At 45.6% G+C, this 25853-nt stretch overlaps 1 protein-coding gene across 4 annotated transcripts in view; it reads right to left on the bottom strand.

Moving 5' to 3' along the window:
- The window catches only part of LOC139268795 (breakpoint cluster region protein), a 905198-nt gene that overhangs the window by 514376 nt on the left and 364969 nt on the right, over nt 1-25853 (bottom strand). The window contains exon 1 of one of the 4 annotated variants that reach the window (XM_070887501.1): nt 25347-25364. The exons of the other annotated variants lie outside the window; for them this stretch is intronic. The gene's annotated coding sequence lies outside the window, so the exon portion shown is untranslated. Of the gene's footprint in view, nt 1-25346; nt 25365-25853 lie in introns of those variants that run through there. 4 annotated transcript variants of the gene reach the window in all.

Raw genomic sequence — 25853 nt, 5'->3', positions numbered from 1 at the left:
TAGAATCCCTGCTGAGGCATTGAAGTATGGCGGAGAGGCATTGTTGGTGCGAATACACAACCTCATCTCTCTCATCTGGAGGGAGGAGAGCATGCCGGGGATCTCAGAGATGCAGTGATCGTGACCATCTTTAAAAAAGGGGATAAGTCCGACTGCGGCAACTACAGAGGAATCCCCCTGCTATCAGCCACTGGGAAAGTCATCGCTGGAGTCCTCCTCAACCGTCTTCTTCCCATGGCCAACACCTTTACTGCACTGCTGACTGCAAATTTAGGGCCATAGAGCCTGGGCAGGAGAAAGGCCTTGCAGCACCAGAACACCCTCCCTACTGACTAGAATTTACATCTTGAAAAGAAAGAGAAGATCCCTTCCGACTCCACAAAGAGAATAAAATTGACCCCCTTCCTCCACCGACAGGAATTTTGTGGTCTGAAAGTTTTAGCTGTCCCTTCCAGGTGAGATAATTTTCCTGCCTTTGTTCCCAACACCATCCTCTGCGCCCCCATTCCCTCCTCTCCCTCCAACCCCACTCCCCCCCAGTCCCTTCTTCCAAGCCTCCATTCCCTTCTCTCCCCTCTGCTCAGTCCCTTCGATCCTCTTCCCAACTGCCTATTCCCTCTTTCCAGGTTCCTTGCTTCAGCTGAATTACAGCAAGTCACGATCACCCATCACCCCTGTGTTTTCTGACCTACATTGGCTCCCGGTTAAATAACGCCTCGAATTCAAAATTCTCATCCTTGTTTACAAATCACTCCATGGTCTTGCCCTTCCTTATCTCTGTAATCTTTTTCAGCCTCACAATCCCACAAGATGTCTGCGCTCCTCAAATTCTGCCTTCTTGAACATCCCTCATAACTGCTCAACCATCGATAGCCGTGCCTTCAGGTGTTTGGGCCTTGAGCTCTGAAACTCCCTCCCTAAACCTCTCCGCCTCTCGACCTCTCTTTCCTCATTTAAGACGCTCCTTAAAAGCTACCTCTTTAACCAAGCTTTTGGTCATCTGCCTTAATTTCTTCTTCTGTGGCTTGTGTCAAATTTATCTGTTTTGTCTTGTAACACTGCTGTGAAGCACCTTGGGACTATATAAATAAAAGTTATTATTACTTCATCCAACCCTAATCTTCATCAACATTTACTGTACTTCTATTCCTTTCTTGATGTGTTTATCTCACCTCCCCTTAAATGCATCTCAACTATTCCTTGTGGTAGCGAGTTCCACTTTATATGGGTAAAAAAGTTTCTCCTAAATTCCCTATTGGATTTATTAGTGATTATCTTATATTTATGGCCCCCTAGTTTTGGTCTACCCCACAGGTGGAAACATCTTTTCTACATCTATCCTATCAAACCCCTTCATAATTTTAAAGACCTCTATCAGGTCACCTCAGTCCTTTTTCTGGAGAAAATAGCCCCAGCCTGTTCAATCTTTATGGGTATTTAAACCCTCTGTTACCTTCTCACTGCCTCTATAACTTTTCAATCAACATCACTAAAACAGATTATCTGGTCATTATCACATTGTTGTTTGTGGAACCTTGCTGAATGCAAATTAGCTGCTGTATCTCCTACAATACAATGATGACTACACTTCAAAAAGTACTTAATTGATTGTAAAACGTGTTGAGACGTCCGGTGGTTGTGAAAGGCACTGTATAAATGCAAATGTTTATTTTCTTTCTTTCTTGTAATGTGAAGACCAGAACCGTGCACAGTACTCCAAGTGTGGTCTAACCAAGATTCTATACAAATTTCGGTGCAGGCCGGAGAGCGGAAGGAGCAGCGTGGCGGCCTGGCCCAGCAAACTGAGCGGCCCCCAGTCTGCGAGCACCATCGGAGCAGGCCGGGGAGCGGAAGGAGCAGCGTGGCAGCATACAGCTCCAGGGAGCAGCACGTGCTGGAGCAGGAGAGCAACGGCAGTGAAGAGTGAGGTCATCAAGGTCCAGGTTGGTGATTGGAGCGTGGGCAGGTACAGCATCAGCAGCGAGGTCGGAGCGAAGGAGCGGCGAGAGATTGTAGACGGATATGATTGGGGTCCAGAAAAGGCGAGGCCCCAGGGGGTGCACGGACCAGTCCACACTGCGATATGTGTGCGCATTAGGTCCATGCAGCAGAGCTGGTCTCCAGTTGTCTTGGATAACCCTTGCCACTGGACCAAGATCTAGTTCTGTCCAGCCCGTGTGGTGGATGGTGTGCAATGGCCACCACACGTTAAAAAAATTCACGCACAGGCATCTTCTACCCTTCAAGATTTAGTTCGGGACCTGGAATTTTAGGTCCTTCATTGAAATACCTGTGAACTTTTTGACGTGGAAGTAAGTCATCCTCGATTCGAGGGACTGACTATGATGATGATACAAGTTTAACATAACGTCCCTGCTTTTCAATTCTATTGCTCAAAAAATGAACCCCCTTCCCAAAAAATGAACTAAAAAAAAAGTTGCATTAACCACCTACTTTTAGTGATTTGTGTATCTGTACCCTCAGATCCCTCTGCTCCTCTACACAATTTAGACACTTATCTTCCAAGGAGTACGTGGCCTCCTTATTCCTCCTACCAAAATGCACCTGCTCACACTTAACTATATTGAAATTCATTTGTCAATTACACACCCATTCTGCAAGTTTATTGATTTCTCACTGTATTTTGTCACAGTCTTCCTCAGTATTAACGAGTCCAAATTGTTTATGTGCTGTACTTCGTCTCAATTCCCTATAAGAATTGCAAAAGGATTCCCTCAGTGGAAGCTTTACTTCACCAGCACTGGCAGGGAGCTGCAATTACAGCATGATAAGTTTACAGAGTCTGGGAACACTGAGGGAAGATTGCTGGGATCATTGGGGCAGGTATGGGATCTGGGATCACTGGAGTGAGACGTCCTTATGTCAAGGAGCATTGTGGAAACGAGGAAATCACAGGTGATATCTGTGAGTTAAAATTATATAATTTTCCACAGTCCTCATCAGGGAGACACCAGCAGGAGGTTATATAATGGAAGTCAAAGAAAGACTATTGATTAAATGAGTGCTCTTGATGGGGTTGGTGAGGTGCCAAACAAGCATTAGAGTAAGTCTCTTTGAATTTTGTTCAAATCCAATTAATTTCATTAGCAGGGAATGTACTTAGTTGAAAAATTCACTCTCCACTTATTATTCTAGCTTTTACAATTCCGCTGTATTTTGGCAATGTGACATGGGAGTATTAAAAGCTCCTCAAAACTGATACAATTGATACAAAAAATGAACTGAGCCACAAGATCACCCAAAGAGAGAAACTGGAGAGTTCTAACTGTACTGTACACACAAATACATTTTCATGTGCCATATTGTTTCAGTAATAGCATTGTTATAATATGAGGTAAATTAATGCAGCAACATCCAAGTTATAGTGCCACTCATGGGTATGATCATTCACTGGCAGCGTCCACCGGCATTCCACCTTTGAAACTGATGACAACTTCGGGATTAAGCGCATGCTGAAATCTTGAAGTTGCGATCTGTCATTTACTGTGCCCCCCCCCCCCACCCCCCGCACCCATTCCCCACAGTGCCGGGAATCAGTGTAATCACTCAAATCAGGGAAACTGATGAAAACTTTGGCTCTTCTGCAGTAATTACGCTGCTAACTTCCCCACTAAAAGTTAGTCCCAAAGGGATTAGGTGCAACTGGAAGTTTAACAGCTAAACAAAGGTTAAGGGCTTAAAAAACTAATTATAATTTTTTGCAGTGTGAAATTTATCTATTTTAATTTAAAAACAATTTTAACAACAAACTTAAGTTTGTTCCTCTATATTAAGGTTTGCTTTTTCCCCATGTGAGAGCCCCAATCTTTGTTTTGCTCTCTCTAAAATGTTTTACCGTTAGAATTTTAAGAGCTTACCCACTTCCTTGTTCGCAGTCTGTGAGAATTCTGCATTTTGATTGGCTGCTTAGACAGCTTGATGATGTCATAGCAGCTCGCATTAAGGGATCCCGACTATATTCCATAGATTTGAATTGAATGTCGGAAAACCAGAACTTCTCGACACAGAGATTGCAAAATCGTTATGCGAAGTGTACTTCAGGGCCAGCGGCAAACACCTTTGCTTCGTCGCTGACTGCAAATTCCAGGTTCATGTTTAGCTGAGTTCCTTATTTCAGCTGTCTCATTGGGCAGACGTTGGGAGGGAAATGGAATTGGATGAAGTTTTAGATTAAGCGGGTGGTTCTGATTGATACATGAGGAAGTATGGAAGCAGGACACCTACATTTGTGGTTAATTGAGTAAAAGGGAACAACAAAGCATAAATACCTACCCCACTGGGAAAAAAACTACTGGCAACATATTACTTGTTCCTCCAAAGTGCTGATAAATACAAGTATATTAGTACAGTAGGTAGATATATGTCTTCCCTTGCACTTGAAGCATTACTTTGCTCAAGTGACCATTACTTATAAGTAAGCCATGACAGAGAGCGTCGAAGACCATTCCAAGTGGGGATCAGCGGGTGTGTACAAACTCACTTTCCAGTAGTGGTCACTGGCTAGCAATCAGGAATGGGGATCCTAGATGGCTTTCCCTTCTTAAACCTAAGTGTGCTGAGACCAATCATAGGAACTCTACTATCATCTTGGCCGAGAGGGTCAACGCAGCACAGGTGAAGGATCTAATTTGCAAACTCTCGAATCTGTATGGCTCAATTATAAGAACATAAGAATTAGGAACAGGAGTAGGCCATCTAGCCCCTCGAGCCTGCTCCACCATTCAACAAGATCATGGCTGATCTGGCCGTGGGCTCAGCTCCAATTACCCGCCCACTCCCCGTAACCCTTAATTCCCTTATTGGTTAAAAATCTATCTATCTGTGATTTGAATACATTCAATGAGTTAGCCTCAACTGCTTCCTTGGGCAGAGAATTCCACAGATTCACAACCCCCTGGGAGAAGAAATTCCTTCTCAACTCGGTTTTAAATTGGCTCCCCCGTATTTTGAGGCTGTGCCCCCTAGTTCGAGTCTCCCCGACCAGTGGAAACAACCTCTCTGCCTCTATCTTGTCTATCCCTTTCATTATTTTAAATGTTTCTGTAAGATCACCCCTCATCCTTCTGAACTCCATCGAGTAAAGACCCAGTCTACTCAATCTATCATCATAAGGTAACCCCCTCACCTCCAGAATCGTGAATCGTCTCTGTACCCCCTCCAAAGCCAGTATATCCTTCCTTAAGTAAGGTGACCAAAACTGCATGCAGTACTCCAGGTGCGGCCTCACCAATACTCTGTACAGTTGCAGCAGGACCTCCCTGCTTTTGTACTCCATCCCTCTCGCAATGAAGGCCAACATTCCATTCGCCTTCCTGATTACCTGCTGCACCTGCAAACTAACTTTTTGGGATTCATGCACAAGGACCCCCAGGTCCCTCTGCACCGCAGCATGTTGTAATTTCTCCCCATTCAAATAATATTCCTTTTTACTGTTTTTTTTCCCAAGATGACCTCACACTTTCCGACATTGTATTCCATCTGCCAAACCTTAGCCCATTCGCTTAACCTATCCAAATCTCTTTGCAGCCTCTCTGTGTCCTCTACACAACCCGCTTTCCCACTTATTCATTGTGTGAGCCTGCTAAATTGGGGGTGGGAATCTAAATAATCCATTTAGCAGATAAATAATATTAAAACAGGTTTCAGAAAGGTTATTTGTTGGATTAATGTCCTCTGAATCTGTCTTTTCCTCAGCACCTCTGATGCATGATTTCTTTAATTTTCTGTTAAATTTTATCTGCCATGTGCCTTGCTCATTTCACCAGTCTATGTCCTCCTGAAGTCTGCTGCTATCCTCCTTACTGTTTACTTTTCCGAGTTTCATATCACCTGTGAGGAAGCCAAACCTCCAATCTATAAAATAAATAGGACATCAACAATGCTGAAGACATTTAAGAGCTGTCAGCTTCATTTCAACACAGACACCCTTTGTTTGTCCAGCCAGAGATTTTTCCTAATTGATTTAAAGCCTTGGCTGCAAAACTGATTCTGCATATTAAAGTATGTCAGTATCGAGCCTGCTTTAGAGTTGTACACAATGGGGTAGAATTCCCACGGTTGTTCTCCCAATCATCCGCTATAAATTAGGCAGAATATCTGCAATTCTGGAGAAATGCTGTGGACAGTATTTATGCCATTTCTCTGGAGTTTCTGCAGATCGTCCGTCAAAATTATAGTGCATAATGAGGAGAAACCCCACAGAAATTAATGGGAAATGTCTCTTTCTTTGTGCAGTCCTGGCAAGTTCTCTTTTGCTGGCTGATATTCATCTGAGATCAAGCTGTATATTCCTTCTTTACTGTCTGTAGAAATCAGCCTTATTACCACATGACATCACATGTTCACCACAAGCTGGCTCAACATTGATATCCTGACTGGTCGGATTTTGTAATCCATTCACAAATCACATTGCATGCTGAAATTTTCTTCATAATGGCCATTGTCTACATCTTCCTACTATTACAAATAAACAATTGACAGCATGGAATAGGTTTTCTCTTCCCCTTTCGACTGACAATTTGCTGAATCAAATTTGTCAATCCCTGTCATAATTCTGAAAACCTCACAATCTCCTCTTTCTCACTGACGTTTGTGGTCCTGGCCCTCCAGACCATGGTCGAGGATCCATGTCGACTATGTGGGCCCGTTTCTCGATAAAATGTTCCTGGTGGTGGTGGATGCTTTTTCAAAATGGATTGAATGTGAAATAATGTCCGAAAGCACCACCACCGCCATCACTGAAAGCCTGAGGGCCATGTTTGCCACCCACGGCCTGCCTGACATACTGGTCAGTGACAACAGACCATGTTTCACCAGTGCCGAATTTAAAGAATTCATGACCCGCAATGGGATCAAACATGTCATCTCGGCCCCGTTTAAACCAGCCTCCAATGGGCAGGCAGAGCGGGCAGTACAAACAATCAAACGGAGCCTTAAATGAGTCACAGAAGGCTCACTCCAAACCCACCTGTCCCGAGTACTGCTCAGCTACCGCACGAGACCCCTCCAGGTTTTGTAGGTGCTCAACGGTGTCCCGACCTGTGACCAATATGTCGTCCTGAAAAACCACTGTGCATGGTACCGACTTGAGTAGGCTCTCCATGTTTCTCTGGAAGATCGCTGCAGATGACCAAATTCCAAATGGGCATCTGTTGTCGATGAACAGTCCCTTGTGCGTGTTGATGCAGATGAGGCCCTTTGAAGACCCCTCCAGCTCCTGCGTCATGTCGGCCGAAGTCAGGTCGGGCTTGGCGAACGTCTTGCGTCACAAATAGGTCGTCTGCCTTAGGTAGCGGGTATTGGTCCTGTCGTGAAAAACGATTAATAGTTACTTTATAATCGCCTCAAATCCTGACCGTGCCATCACTTTCGAGTACTGGAATAATTGGGCTGACCCACTCGCTGAATTCCACTGGAGAGATGATATCTTCTCGTTGCAGCCTGTCCAGCTCGATTTCCACTCTCTCCCTCATCATGTGAGGTACCGCTCGCGTCTTGTGGCGAATGGGTTGTGCCTCTGGGACCAAGTGGATCCGCACCTTCGCCCCGGAAAAGTTTCCAATGCCTGGCTCAAAAAGGGAAGGAAATTTGTTAAGAACCTGGGTACATGAGGCCTCATCGACATGTGATAGCGCTTGGATGTCATCCCAGTTCCAGCGGATTTTGCCCAGCCAACTCCTTCCAAGCAGTGTGGGGTCATCGCCCGGGACAATCCAGAGTGGCAGTTCATGCACCGTGCCCTCGTAGGTGACCTTGACCATGGCGCTGTCCAGGACAGTGATGAGCTCTTTGGTGAACGTTCTCAGTTTCGTGTGGATGGGGCTCAGGGCTGGTCTGAGTGCCTTGTTGCACCACAGTCTCTCAAACATCTTTTTACTCATGATGGATTGGCTAGCGCCAGTGTCCAGTTCCATGGCTACGGGTAAGCCATTCAATTTTACATTTAGCATTATAGGTGGGCATTTCGTCAATATGTGCACCCGTGTACTTCAGCATTTACCTCCTCTCTCTGAGGCTCGAAATTGCTTTGATCCACCATGGACCGATCTTCCTCTGCCACGTGGTGGTTAGCAGGTTTTGCAGAGCTTGCAGCTCGTTGGAGGTGCCCCATTGTTCCACAGCTCTTGCAAACATACCCTTTGAAGCTGCATGAATAGGCTGAATGGAAGCCTCCACAACGCCAACAAGGTGTGAATTGCCTTGCATTCATCCTTTGTTGTGGACTCTGAGTCATCTGGGTCACCTGAGGCCTGCTGGCAGTTGCAGACTCATGGTTTCTGCCCTGTACATTTCAGCTCGCAAACACAGTTCCAGTTAATTTATGAGCATTGCTAGCACTTGTGTGCTGAGAGATTTGTTTGGTGTTATCACTGGTGGACATAAACGCCTTTGCTATCGCAATGGCCTTACTGAGGGTCAGTGACTCTACAGTCAAAAGTTTTTGTAGGATGGTCTCGTGGCCAATGCCCAGTACAAAAAAGTCTCTGAGCATCTGCTCCAGGTAGCCATCAAACTCACATTGTCCTGCAAGTCGCCTTAGCTCGCCACTTCCTGACCTTCAGATCGTTGGCATGTGTAGAACCGATACTTCGCCATCAGCACGTTCTCCCTCGGGTTAAGATGCTCCCGAACCAGTGTACACAGCTCTTCATATGACTTATCTGTGGGTTTCACCGGAACCAGAAGATTCTTCATGAGGCTGTAGGTCAGTGCCCCGCAGACCGTGAGGAGCACCACTCTCCTTTTTGCAGCGCTTCCTTCTCCGTCCAGCTTGTTGGCTACGAAGTACTGGTCTAGCCGTTCGACATAGGCTTCCCAGTCCTCACCCTCCGAGAACTTCTCCAGGATGCCCACAGTTTGCTGCATCTTTGCGTTGGATTCGTATACTCGTCGCCAGTTGTTGTGTTCCTAACACAGATGAGGTTAAAGTAACAGTGACCTCAATCTTTATTAAGACACTCCAGAGTGAGCAACAGGCCTTAGGGGCCGGCTTATATACAGTGCTCCCAAGGGATGCTGGGATCCCTTGGGACTTCAGGGGATGCGCTCGCTGGTGGCGGAACATGGAAGTGCATGCTTTACAGATACACAACACCTCTAACCTGTCCAATCCCGTCAGAATTTTATATGTTTCTATGAGATCCCCTCTCATTCTTCTAAACTCCAGTGGATACAAGCCCAGTTGGTCCAGTCTCTCCTCATATGTCAATCCTGCCATCCCAGGAATCAATCTGGTGAACCTTCGCTGTACTCCCTCTATAGCAAGAACATCCTTCCTCAGATTAGGAGACCAAAACTGAAGACAATATTCCAGGTATGTACAACTGCAGTAAGACCTCCCTGCTTCTATGCTCAAAGCCTCTAGCTATGAAGGCCATCATGCCATTTTGCCTTCTTCACCACCTGCTGTAGCTGCATGTCAAATTTCAATGACTGATGTACCATGACACCCAGGTCTCGTTGCACCTCCCCTTTTCCTAATCTGTCACCATTCAGATAATATTCTGTCTTCCTGTTTTTGCCACCAAAGTGGATAACCTCACATTTATCCACATTATACTGCATCTGCCATGCATTTGCCCACTCACCGAACCTGTCCAAGTCACCCTGCAGCCTCTTAGCATCCTCCTCACAGCTCACACCGCCACCCAGCTTAGTGTCATCTGCAAAATTGGAGATATTGCATTCAATTCCTTCATCTAAATCATTGATGTATATTGTAAATAGCTGGGGTCCCAGCACTGAACCCTGCGGCAACCCACTGGTCACTGCCTGGCATTCTGAAAAGGACCCGTTTATTCCCACTCTCTGCTTCCTGTCTGCCAACCAGTTTTCTATCCACATCAGTACATTACCTCCAATACCATGTGCTTTAATTTTGCGCACTAATCTCTTGTGTGGGACCTTGACAAAAACCTTTTGAAAGTCCAAGTACACCACATCCATTGGTTCTCCCTTGTCCACTCTACTAGTTACATCTTCAAAAAATTCTAGGAGATTTGTCAAGCATGATTTCCCTTTCATAAATCCATGCTGACTTGGACCGATCCTGTCACTGTTTTCCAAATGCGCTGCTATTTCATCTTTAATAATTGATTCCAATATTTTCCCCACCACCGATGTCAGATTAACTGGTCTATAATTCCCTGTTTTCTCTCTCCCTCCTTTTTTAAAAAAGTGGTGTTAGATTTGCTACCCTCCAGTCCATAGGAATTGATCCAGAGTCAATAGAATGTTGGAAAATGATCACCAATGCATCCACTATTTCTCGGGCCACTTTCTTGAGTACTCTGGGATGTAGCCTATCAGGCCCTGGGGATTTATCGGCCTTCAATCCCATCAATTTCCCTAACACAATTTCCTGACTAATAAGGATTTCCTTCAGTTCCTCTTTCGCTAGACCCTCGAACCCCTAGTATTTCCGGAAGGTTATTTGTGTCTTCCTTCGTGAAGACAGATCCAAAGTATTGGTTCAATTGGTCTGCCATTTCTTTGTTCCCCATTATAAATTCACCTGATTCTGACTGCAAGGGACCTACATTGGTCTTCACTAATCTTTTTCTCTTCACATATCTATAGAAGCTTTTGCAGTCAGTTTTTATGTTCCCTGCAAGTTTCCTCTCATACTCTATTTTCCCCCTTCTAATTAAACCCTTTGTCCTCCTCTGCTGAATTCTAAATTTCTCCTATTCCTCAGGTTTGCTGCTTTTTTTGGCCAATTTATATGCCTCTTCCTTGGATTTAACACTATCCCTAATTTCCCTTGTTAGCCACAGTTGAGCTACCTTCCCCGTTTTATTTTTACTCCAGACAGGGATGTACAATTGTTGAATCCTGCTCTGCCATTCAATAAGATCATGGCTTAGCTTCTACATCAACTCCACTATCCCCATAACCCTTTAGTACCCAAAAATCTATCGACCTCAATCCTGAATATACTCATTGACTGAACATCCACACCGTTTTGTGGTAGAGAATTCCAAAGATTCACATCCTTTTGAATGAAGACGTTTCTCCTCAACCCAATCCTAAATGGCTGACCCCTTATCTTCAAATTATGACCCGTAGTTTAAGACTCTCCAGCCAGGGGCAACAACCTGTCAGCATTATCTTGTCAAGCACTCTTAAAAGTTGTATAAAATTGCAATGAGATCACCTCTCATTCTTCTAAAGTCCAGAGAATATAGGACCATTCTACTCAATCTCTCCTCATAGGACAGTCCCCTCATTCCAGGAATCGGAAAGCAGACCAAAAGTGTGCACAGTACTCCAGTTGTGGTCTCACCAAAGCCCTATATAACTGCAGCACAAGTTCCTTACTCTTATACTCCAACGCTCTTGCTTTCCTAATTGCTTGCTGTATCTGTATGTTAACTTTCTGTGATTTGTGTACTTCATTAACCTTTCTTCACAACATAAATCTCTGATAATTTCAGGATCATCACACTGTATCACTGCTCCATTTTTGATTCCTTGCTTTCATACTGATTATTTTGCCTTTTTTTCATCTTTTTCTGATTTTCTCTGCTCCGCTTCTGATCAGGCTCTGGTGTGATATTCTTAGGTAGCATGCCAACACCCCCCTTCTAGATTCATACATAAATACTGGCCACTTGGGTAAGGTACTGTGAGACACGGCTACAATGGTTATGAACCTTGTGTGAGCGAATTAAGCGGAGGGGAAATGAAATGGGGGAGATAAAACTTCAGTTGTGAGCTTTAACCCATTAATAGTGAGCATTGTGTTGCTGGATTTACCTTGAATCCGATTCTTTTCGTGCAATCTTTACTAAAGAAAACATTCAGGAAATCAATTACTGTAACTGCATTATGGATTGGCATTGCTACATAAATTTAAAAAGCATAAGGTAATAAATACTCTGAACAGTAATTGATTGAACAGTAATTGATTGTTTTTATACATTCTTCTTTAAACAGTAATTGAGTAATTTGAGATATGACATATGATAAGTGTAGCATGCTTGGAAGGAACAGGTGACTTTGGACCCACCACTGGGATTTTCCACGCCTCATGTCTGGGTCTGTTGTAGACTCAGTGACAGAGATTCATTGCCATGATTAGTCAACAACTCCATTATAGTTGCATCATGTGAACTAGATGGACTTTGGACTTTTTTCGTCTAGAAAGTCCTAAGTTCCATCCTCCAAAGAAAACAAAACCGATGAGAGAATTTGATGCTTATGCCACAACAGAAGATTTGCTTTAAACCTTGATGGGAGCTGAGCAGGTCCTTTAGTCCCACAAGCCTGTTCCGCCATTCAACTAGATCACGGCTAATCTATACCTCATTTACTAGTCTTATTGTACAAAGTTTTATCAATCCCAGTCTTGAAAAATTCAATTGACCCAGCATCGACAGCCTTTTGCAGAGAGTTCCAGATTTATACTACCCTTTGTGTGAAAAAATAATTCCTGATTTAACTCCTGAATGGTCAAGCACTAATTTTAAGATTATGTCCCTTTATTCTAGATTCCTCCACTAGAGGAAATCGTTTTTCTATATCTATCCTACCCAATCCCCTTTTGTTTTAAACACCTCAATTAGATCACCCCTCAATCTTCAAAACAAGAGAATACAAGCCAAGTTTAACCCTTAAAATGCTGATATAATTAAGTGTAATATTTATAGGGCAGAATTTCTGCAATTGCAGTCAAGCTCATGACTCAGCATGTTTATACAGTGATAACTATGTGATTCAGGTCAAAGGGTTTCTTTATTTTTAATTTCTTTTCCGGAACTGTGATTTTGTGATCTTGGCCACATGATCACCACAAGAGGACTCTGGATGTGAGGCTAGAAAATTGGCCAGGATTCTCATTCCTGATCACTATCCAGTGCTTTCTACTGGAGATACACACGTGAGTATTGGTGATAAGTTTAGGCTTAGCTGTTATGTTCCTCATAGTCATACCCACATATACTCACCATCAAGGCTTCAATGGCCACTTGGGCAAGGTACCAAAGTCTGATCAGTATACAAGAACAAACAGCCTAGGGATACAACCGCTCAGTACCTACCCTGGCAAGCCCTCTAAGAATTCTATACGTTTCAATGAGACCACCTCTCATTCGTCTAAATTCCAGAAAATATAGGCGATATCTACTCACTCTTTCCTCGAAAGACAGCCCTTTCTTTCCAGGAATCAATCTAGTGAACCTTCGTTGCACCCCTCCAAGGCAAGTATATTCTTCCTTAGGTAGGAAGAATACCTAAGTACTCTAGGTGTGGTCTCACCAAAGCCCTATATAATTGCGGGAAAGCCATCGCTAGAATCCTCCTCAACCATCTTCTCCCTATGGCAGAGGAGCTCCTCCCGGAGTCACAGAGCAGATTCGGTCCACTACGGGGTACAACGGACATGATCTTTATGCCGCGACAACTGCAAGTGAAATGCAGGGAACAGCACCAACCCTTGTACATGGCCTTCTTTGACCTTACAAAATCCTTTGACATTGTTAACCACGAGGGACTATGGAGCTTCCTCCTCCGTTTCGGCTGTCCCGAAAAGTTTGTCGCCATCCTCCACCTGCTCCACGATGACATGCAAGCTGTGATCCTGACCAACGGATCCACCACAGACCCAATCAACGTCCAGACCGGGGTTAAGCTGGGTTGCGTCATCGCGCCAATCCTCTTCTCAATCTTCCTCGCTGCAATGCTCCACCTCACACTCAACAAGCTCCCTGCTGGTTTGGAACTAAATTACAGAACCAGTGGGAACCTGTTCAACCTTCGTCACCTCCAGGCCAGATCCAAGACCCTCCCATCCTCTGTCATCGAACTACAGTAAGCGGATGACGCTTGCATCTGCGCACATTCAGAAGCTGAACTCCAAGTCATCGTCAACATCGTCACTGAGGCGTCTGAAAGCATGGGCCTTACACTAAACATCCATAAGACAAAGGTCCCCCACCAACCTGACCCCGCCACACTGCACTGCCCCCCAGTCATCAAGACCATTTTCCATACCTCGTGAACCCATTATCAGCAAGTGCAGACATCGACGACGGGGTTCAAACACCGCCTCCAGTGCGTCAGCGCAGCCTTCGGCTGCCTGAGGAAGAGAGTGTTCGAAGATCAGGCCCTCAAATCTGGCACCAAGCTACAGGGCTGTAGTGATAACCACCCTCCTATATGGCTCAGAGGCATGGACTATATACAGTAAACACCTTAAACTGCTGGAGAAATAACACCAGCGATGCCTCCGCAAGAGCCTTCAAATCCCCTGGGAGGACAGACGCACCAATGTCAGTGTTCTTGATCAGGCCAACATCCCCAGCATTGAAGCACTGACCACACTCGACCAGCTCTGTTGGGTGGGCCACATTGTTCGCATGCCCGACGCGAGACTCCCAAAGCAAGCACTCTACTCGGAACTCCTACATGGCAAATGAGCCCTAGGTGGGCAGAGGAAACGTAACAAGGACACCCTCAAAGCCTCCCTGATAAAGTGCAACATCCCACTGACACCTGGGAGTCCCTGGCCAAAGACCGCCCTAAGTGGAAGAAGAGCATCCAGGAGGGCGCTGAGCACCTCGGTCTCTTCGCCGAGAGCATGCAGAAAACAAGCGCAGGCAGCAGAAGGAGCGTGCAGCAAACCAGACTCCCCACCCATTCTTTCCTCCAATGACTGTCTGTCCCACCTGTGACAGAGACTGTAATTCCCGTATTGGACTGTTCAGTCATGTGAGAACTCACTTTTGGAGTGGAAGCAAGTCTTCCACTTGCTCAATTTCGAGGGATTGCCTATGATGATGATGATATAATTGCAGTAAGACTTCTTTACTCTTGTACTCCAATCCTTTTGTAATAAAGGCTAACATACCATTTGCTTTCCTAATTCCTTCCTGTACCTGCATATTAACTTTCAGTGTTTTGTGTACAAGGATACCCAGGTCCTTCTGAATGCAAATATTTACTAGTCTCGCACCTTGTAAAAAATATTCTGCTTTTCCATTCTTCCTACCAAAGTGGATAATTTCACATTTGCCACCTTCTTGCCTAAGCACTTTACCGGTCTATATCCCTTTGCACTCTTTATGCGTCCTGCTCACAGCTTACTATACCTGCTAGCTTTGTATCATTAGCAAATTTGGATATATTACATTCGGCCCCCGCATCTAAGTCATTGATATAGATTGTAGATAGGCCTAAGCGCTGACCTTACGGTACTCCACTAGTTACACCCTGCCATCCTGATAATGACCCGTTTATTCATACTCTGTTTTCTGTCCGTTAACCAATCCTCAACCCATGCTAATATATGACCCCAATCCCTTGAGCCCTAATCTTGTGCACCTGTGGAGCCATACCCTAGCAAGAGTCAACAGCTTCAGGAAAGGAAATGTGGGGGGAAAAATTGATGAGAAAAAAATCACAGTGAAATAATATTATAACTGTGTTAATCATTGGTTATAAAGCGTTTGGGGCATCCTGAGATCATTTAAGGCGCTATGTAAATGCAAGTCAAGGACATGAGCACAAAAATCTAGGCTGCACTGTCGCAGGTGCCATCTTTCTAATGAGACGTTAAACTGAGGCCCCGTCTGCTCTCCCAGGTGGATGTAAAAGATCCCACGGCACTATTTCGAAGAAGAGCAGGGGAGTTATCCTCCGTGTCCTGGTCAATATTTATCCCTCAATCAACATAACAAAAACAGATTATCTGGTCATTTTCACATTGCTGTTTGTGGGAGCTTGCTGTGCGCAAAATGGCTGCCGTGTTTCCTACATTACAACGGTGACTATACTCCAAAAGTACTTCATTGGCTGTAAAGTGCTTTGGGGTCCTGAGGCATGAATCAATCTAGTGAACCTTCACTGCACACCCTCCAAGGCAAGTATATCCTTCCTTAGGTAAGGAGACCAAACCTGTACACAATACTCCAAGTATGGTCTCACCAGGGATATATATAATTGCAGCAAGACATCTTTACTCTTATACTCCAATCCTTCAGTAATAAAGGCCAACATACCATTTGCTTTCCTAATTGCTTGCTGTACCTGCATGTTAACTTTCAATGATTCGTGTACAGGACAGCCAGGTCCCTCTGAACACCAACATTTCCCAATCTCTCACCATTTAAAAAACATTCAGCATTTCTATTTTTCCTACAAAAGTGGATTAACTTCACATTTCTCCTGATTATATTCCATCTGTCACCTTCTTGCTCACTCACTTAACCTGTCTATAACCCTTTGCAGCCTCTTTGCATCCCCCTCACAACTTACAATCCCACCTAGCGTTGTACCATCAGCAAACTTGGATATATTACATTCAGTCCCCTCATCTAAGTCATTGATATAGATTGTAAGTAGCTGAGGCCCAATCATTGATACTTGCGCTATCCCACTAGTTACAGCTTGCCAACCCGAAAATGACTAGTTTATTCCTACTCTCTGATTTCTGTCCGTTAACCAATCCTCAATCCATGCTAATTATATATGTAAACTTGTATTTACTCTGTACAGCCACCAGAGGGCTCAACCCCTGGAGTCCCAAGGGATCCCATAATCCCTTGGGAGCACAGGTATTTAAGAAGGCCTCACAGGTTGGAGAGGCACTCTGGAGACCTGCAATAAAAGACTAAGGTCACACTTTACTTTGAGCTCACAATGTTCAGCCTGACTCTTTCTCCATATATAACAACTGGCAACGAAATACAGATAGCGAACCCAAAAAAATGCAGAGAACAGTGGGCATCCTGGAGAAATTCTCGGAGGGAGATGATTGGGAAACTTTTGTGGAGCGACTCGACCAATACTTCGTGGCCAACGAGCTAGATGGGGAAGAGAGCACTGCCAAACGAAGGGCGATCCTCCTCACTGTCTGTGGAGCACCAATGTATGGCCTCATGAAGAATCTGCTCACTCCAGCGAAACCCACAGAGAAATCGTACGATCTTTTGTGCACACTGGTCCGAGAGCATTTGAACCCGAAGGAAAGCGTTCTGATGGCGAGGTACCGGTTCTACACCTACAAAATATCTGAAGGCGAGGAAGTGGCGAGCTATGTCGCCGAGCTATGACGCCTTGCAGGACATTGCGAATTTGAAGGACATTTGGAGCACATGCTCAGAGAATTTTTTGTACTTGGCATTGGCCACGAAACCATACTTCACAAACTTTTCACTGTAGAGACCCCAACCTTGCGTAAGGCCATAGCGATAGCCCAGGCGTTCATTGCCACCTGTGACACTATGAAGCAAATCTCTCAACATACAAGTGCTGCTACCAGTACTGTGAAAAAAGTGATGTTGTTTTCGAATCGTAACATACAGGGCAGGTGTCACATACCTGCAGCTGCACGTACGCAGATGTCTCAAGAGTCCACAATCAAGGGTTGTGAATGCAAGGCCATTAACACCTTGTTGGCGCTACAGGGGTGATCATCGTTCCCATTCATGCTGATTCAAAGGGTACGTTTGCAAGGACTGTGGAACAATGGGACACCTCCGTGTGTGCAGGCGAGCTGCAAAGCCTGTTAAACCTGCAAACCACCATGTTGCAGAGGAGGACAGATCCACGGAGAATCACGACGAACCAGAGCCTCAGACCGAGGAGGCAGAGGTACATGGGGTGCACACATTCGCTACTAATTGTCCCCCGATAATGCTGAATGTTAAACTAAATGGACTCCTGGTGTCAATGAAGCTGGACACGGCGCGAGCCAGTTCATCATGGGCAAAAAGACTTTCGAAAGATTGTGGTGCAACAAGGCTTCAAGGCCAGTCTTAACTCCAGTTCGCACGAAACTAAGAACTTACACAAAAGAACTGATTCCTGTAATCGGCAATGCTACCGTAAAGGTCTCCTACGATGGAGCGGTGCACAAATTACCACTCTGGGTGGTACCGGGCGATGGTCCCACGCTGCTCGGCAGGAGCTGGCTGGGAGAGATACGCTGGAACTGGGACAATGTCCGAGCACTATCGCCCGCTGACGACACTTCGTGTGCCCAGGTCTTAAACAAATTTTCTTCGCTGTTCGAACCAGGCATCGGGAAATTCCAAGGAGCAAAAGTGCAGATCCACCAAATTCCGGGGGCGCGACCTATCCATCACAAGGTGAGAGCAGTACTGTACATGATGAGAAAAAGGGTAGAGATCGAGCTAGACCGTCTGCAAAGAGAGGGAATCATTTCACCGATCAGGTTTAACGAGTGGGCCAGTCCTATTGTCCCAGTCCTCAAGGGAGAAGGCACCGTCAGAATCTGTGGCGATTACAAAGTAACTATCAATCGTTTCTCCCTGCAGGACCAATACCCACCACCAAAAGCCGACGACCTCTTTGCAACGCTGGCGGGAGGAAAGACGTTCACGAAGCTGGATCTGACTTCAGCCTTCATGACGCAGGAACTGGAGGAATCATCGAAGGCCCTCACCTTCATCAACACGCACAAAGATCTTTTTGTTTATAACAGATGCCCGTTTGGAATCCGATCAGTGGTGGCGATATTCCAGAGAAACATGGAAAGCTTACTGAAGTCGATCCCGCACACCGTAGTCTTCCAGGACAACATCTTGGTCACAGGTAGGAATACAGTCGAGCATCTGCAGCACCTGGAGGAGGTTCTTAGTTGACTCAACCACCTGGGGCTCAGGTTAAAACGCTCGAAGTGCATTTTCCTGGCGCCTGAAATGGAGTTCTTGAGAAAGCAGGATTGCGGCGGATGGCATCAGGCCCACCAATGCGAAGACGGAGGCAATCGAGAACGTACCAAGGCCACGGAACGTGACGGAGCTGCAGTCGTTTCTGGGACTCCTGAACTACTTTGGTAACTTCTTACCGGGTCTCAGCACACTGTTAGAACCACTGCATATCTTACTACGAAAAGGGGACGAATGGGTTTGGGGCAAAAGCCAAGTAAATGCCTTTGTAAAAGTGAGAAAATTGTTATGCTCAAACAAATTGCTTGTGTTGTATGATCCACGAAAGCGTTTGGTATTAGTAGCATGTGATGCATCGTCATATGGCGTCGGGTGTGTATTGCAACAAGCTAATGATTTCGGGAAACTGCAACCGGTTGCTTATGCATCCAGGAGTCTGTCTAAGGCTGAAAGAGCCTACAGCATGATTGAGAAAGAAGCGTTAGCGTGTGTCTATGGGGTAAAGAAAATGCAACAATACCTGTTCGGGCTAAAATTCGAATTGGAAACTGACCATAAGTCACTTATATCCCTGTTTTCTGAGAGTAAAGGGATAAATACCAATGCATCGGCCCGCATCCAGAGATGGACGCTCACGTTGTCAGCACACCATCCGCCACAGGCCAGGCACAGAAAACTGTGCCGATGCTCTCAGTAGGTTGCCATTGCCCACCACGGGGGTGGAAATGGCACAGCCCGCAGACCTAGCCATGGTTATGGAAGTATTTGAGAGTGAGCAATCACCCGTCACTGCCGGGCAGATCAAAACCTGGACAAGCCAGGACTCCTTATTATCTCTAGTCAAAAGCTGTGTGCTTCACGGGAGCTGGTCCGGTGTCCCAGTGGAAATGCAGGAAGAGATAAAGCCATTCCAGCAGCGCAAAGATGAAATGCCTACACAAGCAGACTGCCTTTTGTGGGGCAATCGAGTAGTGGTCCCCAAGAAGGGCAGAGACACTTTCATCAATGACCTCCACAGTACCCACCTACGCATCGTAATGATGAAAGCGATAGCCAGATTCCACATGTCGTGGCCCGGTATCGATGCGGACTTAGAGTCCGCATCGATGTAATACATGCTCGCAGTTAAGCAATATACCCAGGGAAGGGCCGTTAAATTTATGGCCTTGGCCCTCCAAACCATGGTCTAGCGTACATGTCGACTATGCAGGCCTGTTCTTCGGTAAAATGTTCCTTGTGGTTGTAGACGCATATTCCAAGTGGATTGAATGTGAAATAATGTCGGCTAGCACGTCCGCTGACACTACTGAAAGCCTGCGGGCCATAGAAACATAGAAAATAGGTGCAGGAGCAGGCCATTCAGCCCTTCTAGCCTGCACTGCCATTCAATGAGTTCATGGCTGAACATGCAACTTCAGTACCCCCTTCCTGCTTTCTCGCCATAACCCTTGATCCCCCGAGTAGTAAGGACTTCATCTAACTCCCTTTTGAATATATTTAGTGAATTGGCCTCAACTACTTTCTGTGGTAGAGAATTCCACAGGTTCACCACTCTCTGGGTGAAGAAGTTTCTCCTCATCTCGGTCCTAAATGGCTTACCCCTTATCCTCAGACTTTGACCCCTGGTTCTGGACTTCCCCAACATTGGGAACATTCTTCCTGCATCTAACCTGTCTAAACCCGTCAGAATTTTAAACGTTTCCATGAGGTCCCCTCTCATTCTTCTGAACTCCAGTGAATACAAGCCCAGTTGATCCAGTCTTTCTTGATAGGTCAGTCCCGCCATCCCGGGAATCAGTCTGGTGAATCTTCGCTGCGCTCCCTCAATAGCAAGAATGTCCTTCCTCAAGTTAGGAGACCAAAACTGTACACAATACTCCAGGTGTGGCCTCACCAAGACCCTGTACAACTGTAGCAACACCTCCCTGCCCCTGTATTCAAATCCCCTCGCTATGAAGGCCAACATGCCATTTGCTTTCTTAACCGCCTGCTGTACCTGCATGCCAACCTTCAATGACTGATGTACCATGACACCCAGGTCTCGTTGCACCTTCCCTTTTCCTAATCTGTCACCATTCAGATAATAGTCTGTCTCTCTGTTTTTACCACCAAAGTGGATAACCTCACATTTATCCACATTATACTTCATCTGCCATGCATTTGCCCACTCACCTAACCTATCCAAGTCACTCTGCAGCCTAATAGCATCCTCCTCGCAGCTCACACTGCCACCCAACTTAGTGTCATCCGCAAATTTGGAGATACTGCATTTAATCCCCTCGTCTAAATCATTAATGTACAATGTAAACAGCTGAGGCCCCAGCACAGAACCTTGCGGCACCCCACTCGTCACTGCCTGCCATTCTGAAAAGTACCCGTTTACTCCTACTCTTTGCTTCCTGTCTGACAACCAGTTCTCAATCCACGTCAGCACACTACCCCCAATCCCATGTGCTTTAACTTTGCACATTAATTTCTTGTGTGGGACCTTGTCGAAAGCCTTCTGAAAGTCCAAATATACCACATCAACTGGTTCTCCTTTGTCCACTTTACTGGAAACATCCTCAAAAAATTCCAGAAGATTTGTCAAGCATGATTTCCCTTTCACAAATCCATGCTGACTTGGACCTATCATGTCACCATTTTCCAGATGTTTGCTACTCACGGCTTACCCGATGTACTGGTGAGCGACATCAGGCCATGTTTTACCAGTGCTGAGTTCAAAGAATTCATGACCCGTAATGGGATCAAACATGTCACATCTGCCCCGTTTAAACCAGCGTCCAATGGTCAGAGCAGTGCAAACCATCAAGCAAGGCTTGAAGAGGGCAGCTGAAGGCTCACTGCAGACTTGCCTAGCCCGAGTCCTGCTTAGCTACTGCACGAGACCCCACTCGCTCACTGGGATCCCACCTGTTGAACTGCTCATGAAAAGAGCACTTAGGACAAGGCTCTCGTTAGTTCACCCTGATCTACATGAACAGGTAGAGAGCAGGCAGCTTCAACAAAGTGCATACCATGATAGCGCAAATGTGTCACGCGAGATTGAAATCAATGATCCTGTATTTGTATTGAATTATGGACAAGGTCCCAAGTAGCTTCCCGGCACTGTCGTAGCCAAAGAGGGGAGCAGGGCGTTTCGGGTCAAACTTTCAAATGGACTCATTCATCGGAAACACTTGGACCAAATCAAACTCAGATTCACGGACTATCCTGAGCAATCCACTTTGGACCCTACCTTTTTTGATACCCCAACATACACACCAGTGGTAACTGGCACCACAGCTGACCACGAAGCAGAACCCATCATCCACAGCAGTCCAGCAGGGCCCAACACACCAGGCAGCCCAGCAAGGTCAGCTGCACAACAGCCCAGCGAGGGCCCAACAAATGATTCAACAATACCAGCTTTCACACCGAGATGATCAACCAGGGCAAGAAAGGCCCCAGATCGACTCACATTGTAAATAGTTATACTATTGACTTTGGGAGCGGGGTGGGGGGGGGGGGGCGGGGGAGTGTTGTTATATATGTAAACTTGTATTTACTCTATACAGCCACCAGAGGGCTCATCCCCGGAGTCCCAAGGGATCCCATAATCCCTTGGGAGCACAGGTATTTAAGGAGGCCTCACAGGTTGGAAAGGCACTCTGGAGACCTGCAATAAAAGACTACGGTCACACTTAAATACTTTGAGCTCAGTGTTCAGTCGACTCTTTCTCCATACTTAACAATTACTCCCAACTCCTCGAGCCCTATATTGTGTAATAACCTCTTGTATGGCACCTTATTGAATGCTTTTTGAAAATCAAAATACACTACAGCCACTGGTTTCCCTTTATCTACCTTGCTAGTTACAACCTCAAAAAACTCTTAACAGATTTGTCAAACACGATTTCCCTTTCATAAATCCGTGTTAACTCTGCCCGATCATATTATGATTTTGTAAGTTCCCGGTCACCACATCCCTGATAATGGATACTAGCATTTCCCTACTACTGATGTCAGGCTAAGCCATCTGGACACACATGACTGGCATAATATGAAAAAATCATGTGAAGACCCTAGGTCATCATACTATATGTATTGTAAAAGCTTGTGAGCGGCCTGTACTTGCTGATTACTGCGCAGCCGCTCATGTGCGCAGCTTAGAGGGAACATTGCCTGAGGGGTGACCTGATAGAGGTCTTTATGATTTTGAAGGGGTTTGATAGGGTAGATGTAGAGAAGATGTTTCCACTTGCAGGCGAGACCAGTACTAGGGGGCAGTAATATAAGATAGTTGCTAATAAAGCCAAGAACAAATTCAGGAGAAACCTCTTTACCCAGAGAGTAGATAGAATGTGGAACTTGCTACCACAGGGAGTAGTTGAGGCAACTAGCATAAACACATGCAAGGGGAAGCTAGATAAGCACGAGGGAGAAAGGAATAGAAGAATATACTGATGAGGTTAGCTGAAGTAATGTAGGAGGAGAAAAGTGTGAAGCATAAACACCGGCAGAGACCCGTTGGGCCGAATGGCCTATTTCTATACTGTAAATAGTTTGTAATACTTTGTCAAAAAAATGTTGGAACTGTAAGAGTCGGGAAAATTAATTGGGAAACTATATTTTAAAGTAAACAGAAGGAAATGAAGTGTATTTAATGCTTGTATAGGATAAGCCATGAAAGTTTATTTAATTTTAAAAAGGAGAAACTTCAAGATCAAGAAAACAGTGGTTTCAGGAGATTAGAAGGAACCTAAAGAAATGCAGAAATTCTTTAAAAGATGAAAGGAAATAAATAATAGGGATGATTGGAATTCATACAAAATGCAGCTAAAGTTCGCTAGAAATGTAAAAAGGATACCAAAAGATTTTGTATCTGTTATATATGCAAGCACTCTAGTAATGACTCCACGATGTAAGGTATTGTACTTGAACTGTTGTGACCTTAGTCCATTTATTGTAGCTCCCTGAGTGAGGATGCAATGAGGTGAGCTCCCTTTTATACTTGGTTACCTGCAGTGTGCAGGTGACCCTTAGGTCTCCACCAGTAGCACCCTCTGGTGGTACAGGTATAGTGTATACAGTGTGACGATACATTCAGTGGTCTAATGTTACAGGAAATACATTATACATACACAACAACACTCCCCTCTAAGTCTTGTGCCACTGGCTTTTGCGCTGTGTGCTCTGGCCCTCGACTTGAGTGCCCAAAGCCCTTGCACCTTGTCTGTGCTTGGGAATGCCTCTCTCCCTGTAGACCCCCAAGTCCTTATTGTCACGACATTGGGAAATGGTCAGCAGTGGACGGTAGGAGGTTGTAGTGAGGGTTGTGCGGGTTCTGGGTGTGATCCATGTGTGTCCATGGCTACAAACATCCATTCCCCCCCCGCCCCACCCCCCCCATGTGTGGACCATGTGTGTGGCTCGACATCTGCATTGGCGTACATGTACAAAGAATAAAGAATAGGATTGGTTATATCACAGGTTTTTTGGGGGGTTCAGCAGTAGTGGAACAAGTACATATTACGGGAAGGTACATACATGGTATTACAGTCTTGTCCCTGGGGTGTGGGTGCAGGTGGGTAAGGACGCTTGTTCCGGAGCAACCGGACTGTTCCCCCTGCCAGCTGGGTGGGCTCAGATTGCTCACCTGGCTGTGTCTCAGGACCTTAACAGTTGCTTAGTGGTTGGCAGAGCCATAGGCCTCCCTGTCCTCCTTCGAGGGCTGCAGGGACTCCCTGCTGCCCTTCAGTGGTGGTGGGAGTCTGGTCATCCCAGGTCCCGTCGGGAGGGCTGGAGGGTGCTGGCCTCTTGCTCCCGGTGCTGGCCCTGGTGGCCAGGGCCAATCTGGGGCAGGGTGCCAGTGGTGATACCTGTGCCATCCATTGACTGCTGGCCCTGCAGTGGGTATGCTCTCACTGTGTGTGTGGCCACCCTCCCTGGGCATCATCTTGGCCTTAATCCATTTATTGTAGCTGCCTGAGTGAGGACACAGTGAGGTGAGCTCCATTTTATACTTGGTTACCTGCAGTGTGCAGGTGGCCCTTAGGTCTCCACCAGTAGCACCCTCTGGTGGTACAGGTATAGTGTATACAGTGTGAAGATACATTCAGTGGTCTAATGTTACAGTATCTGTATCAATAGTAGAAAGATCAAAGACCGGGGGGCAGGGGGGGGCTTTAACAGATAAATCATTACAGATGATCAGAATATGGCAGATAAATTCAATGGATTTTTCACATCAGCTTTCACGAAGGACTGTAGACAAATTCCAGTCAAGGTAGATGATGCGTTATGCAAGATCTGGAAGGAATAATTATCAACAAAGCTCCTGGGCTAAATGGAATATGTCCTAGAATCCTTACGAAATAAATGAGTTATGTTTTGGTTGATATTTTACCATAAATACACAAGTACTACCTGAGGCCTAAATAATGACAAATATAGTTCAAAAATGGTTAAAGCACAACCTAGTACAGACTGGTAAGCCTAACATTCATATTGGGAATAACATTTAAAGGATTCAACAAAATGCTACATCTAAAGAGCACAGGCACTGATCAGAGCAGTCAGCGTGGTTTTTGAAGTATTAGGTCAGCCGTACAAACTCACTGAAATTCTGTGTGTAACTCATCATCATCATCATAGGCTGTCCCGAAACTAAACTAGTGGGGAAGGGTAATGCAGTAAATACAATTCACTTACATTTTCAAAATTTGACAAAGTTCCTCAGGTGAGACTAGTAGGGAAGGTCAAAGGCTTACAGATAGGTGGCAAATGATATAGATGGATTGAAAACTGCTTCAGTACCAGAAGATACGTTTTTTTAAATTCATTCATAGGATGTGGGTGTCGCTGGCAAGGCCACCATTTATTACCCATCCCTAATTTCCCTTGAGAAGATGGTGGTGAATTGCCTTCTTGAACCACTGCAGTTCGTGTGATGAAAGTACTCCCACAACGCTGTTAGGAAGGGAGTTCCAGGATTTTGACCCAGCGACGATGAAAGAACGGCGATATACTTCCAAGTCAGGCTGGTGTGTGACTTGAAGGGGAACTTGGAGGTGGTGGTGTTCCCATGTGCCCGTTGCCCTTGTCCTTCTAGATGGTAGAGGTCGTGGGTTTGGTAGGTGCTGCCGAAGAAGCCTTGGCAAGCTGCTGCAGTGCATCTTGTAGATGGTACACACTGCAGCCATGGTACGCTGGTGGTGG

This window comes from Pristiophorus japonicus, chromosome 8 (genome assembly GCF_044704955.1).
Source record: "Pristiophorus japonicus isolate sPriJap1 chromosome 8, sPriJap1.hap1, whole genome shotgun sequence".
NCBI lineage: Eukaryota > Metazoa > Chordata > Chondrichthyes > Pristiophoridae > Pristiophorus > Pristiophorus japonicus.
Note: the sequence above shows the minus strand (reverse complement) of the source record. Positions and strands in the feature narration are given on the sequence as shown.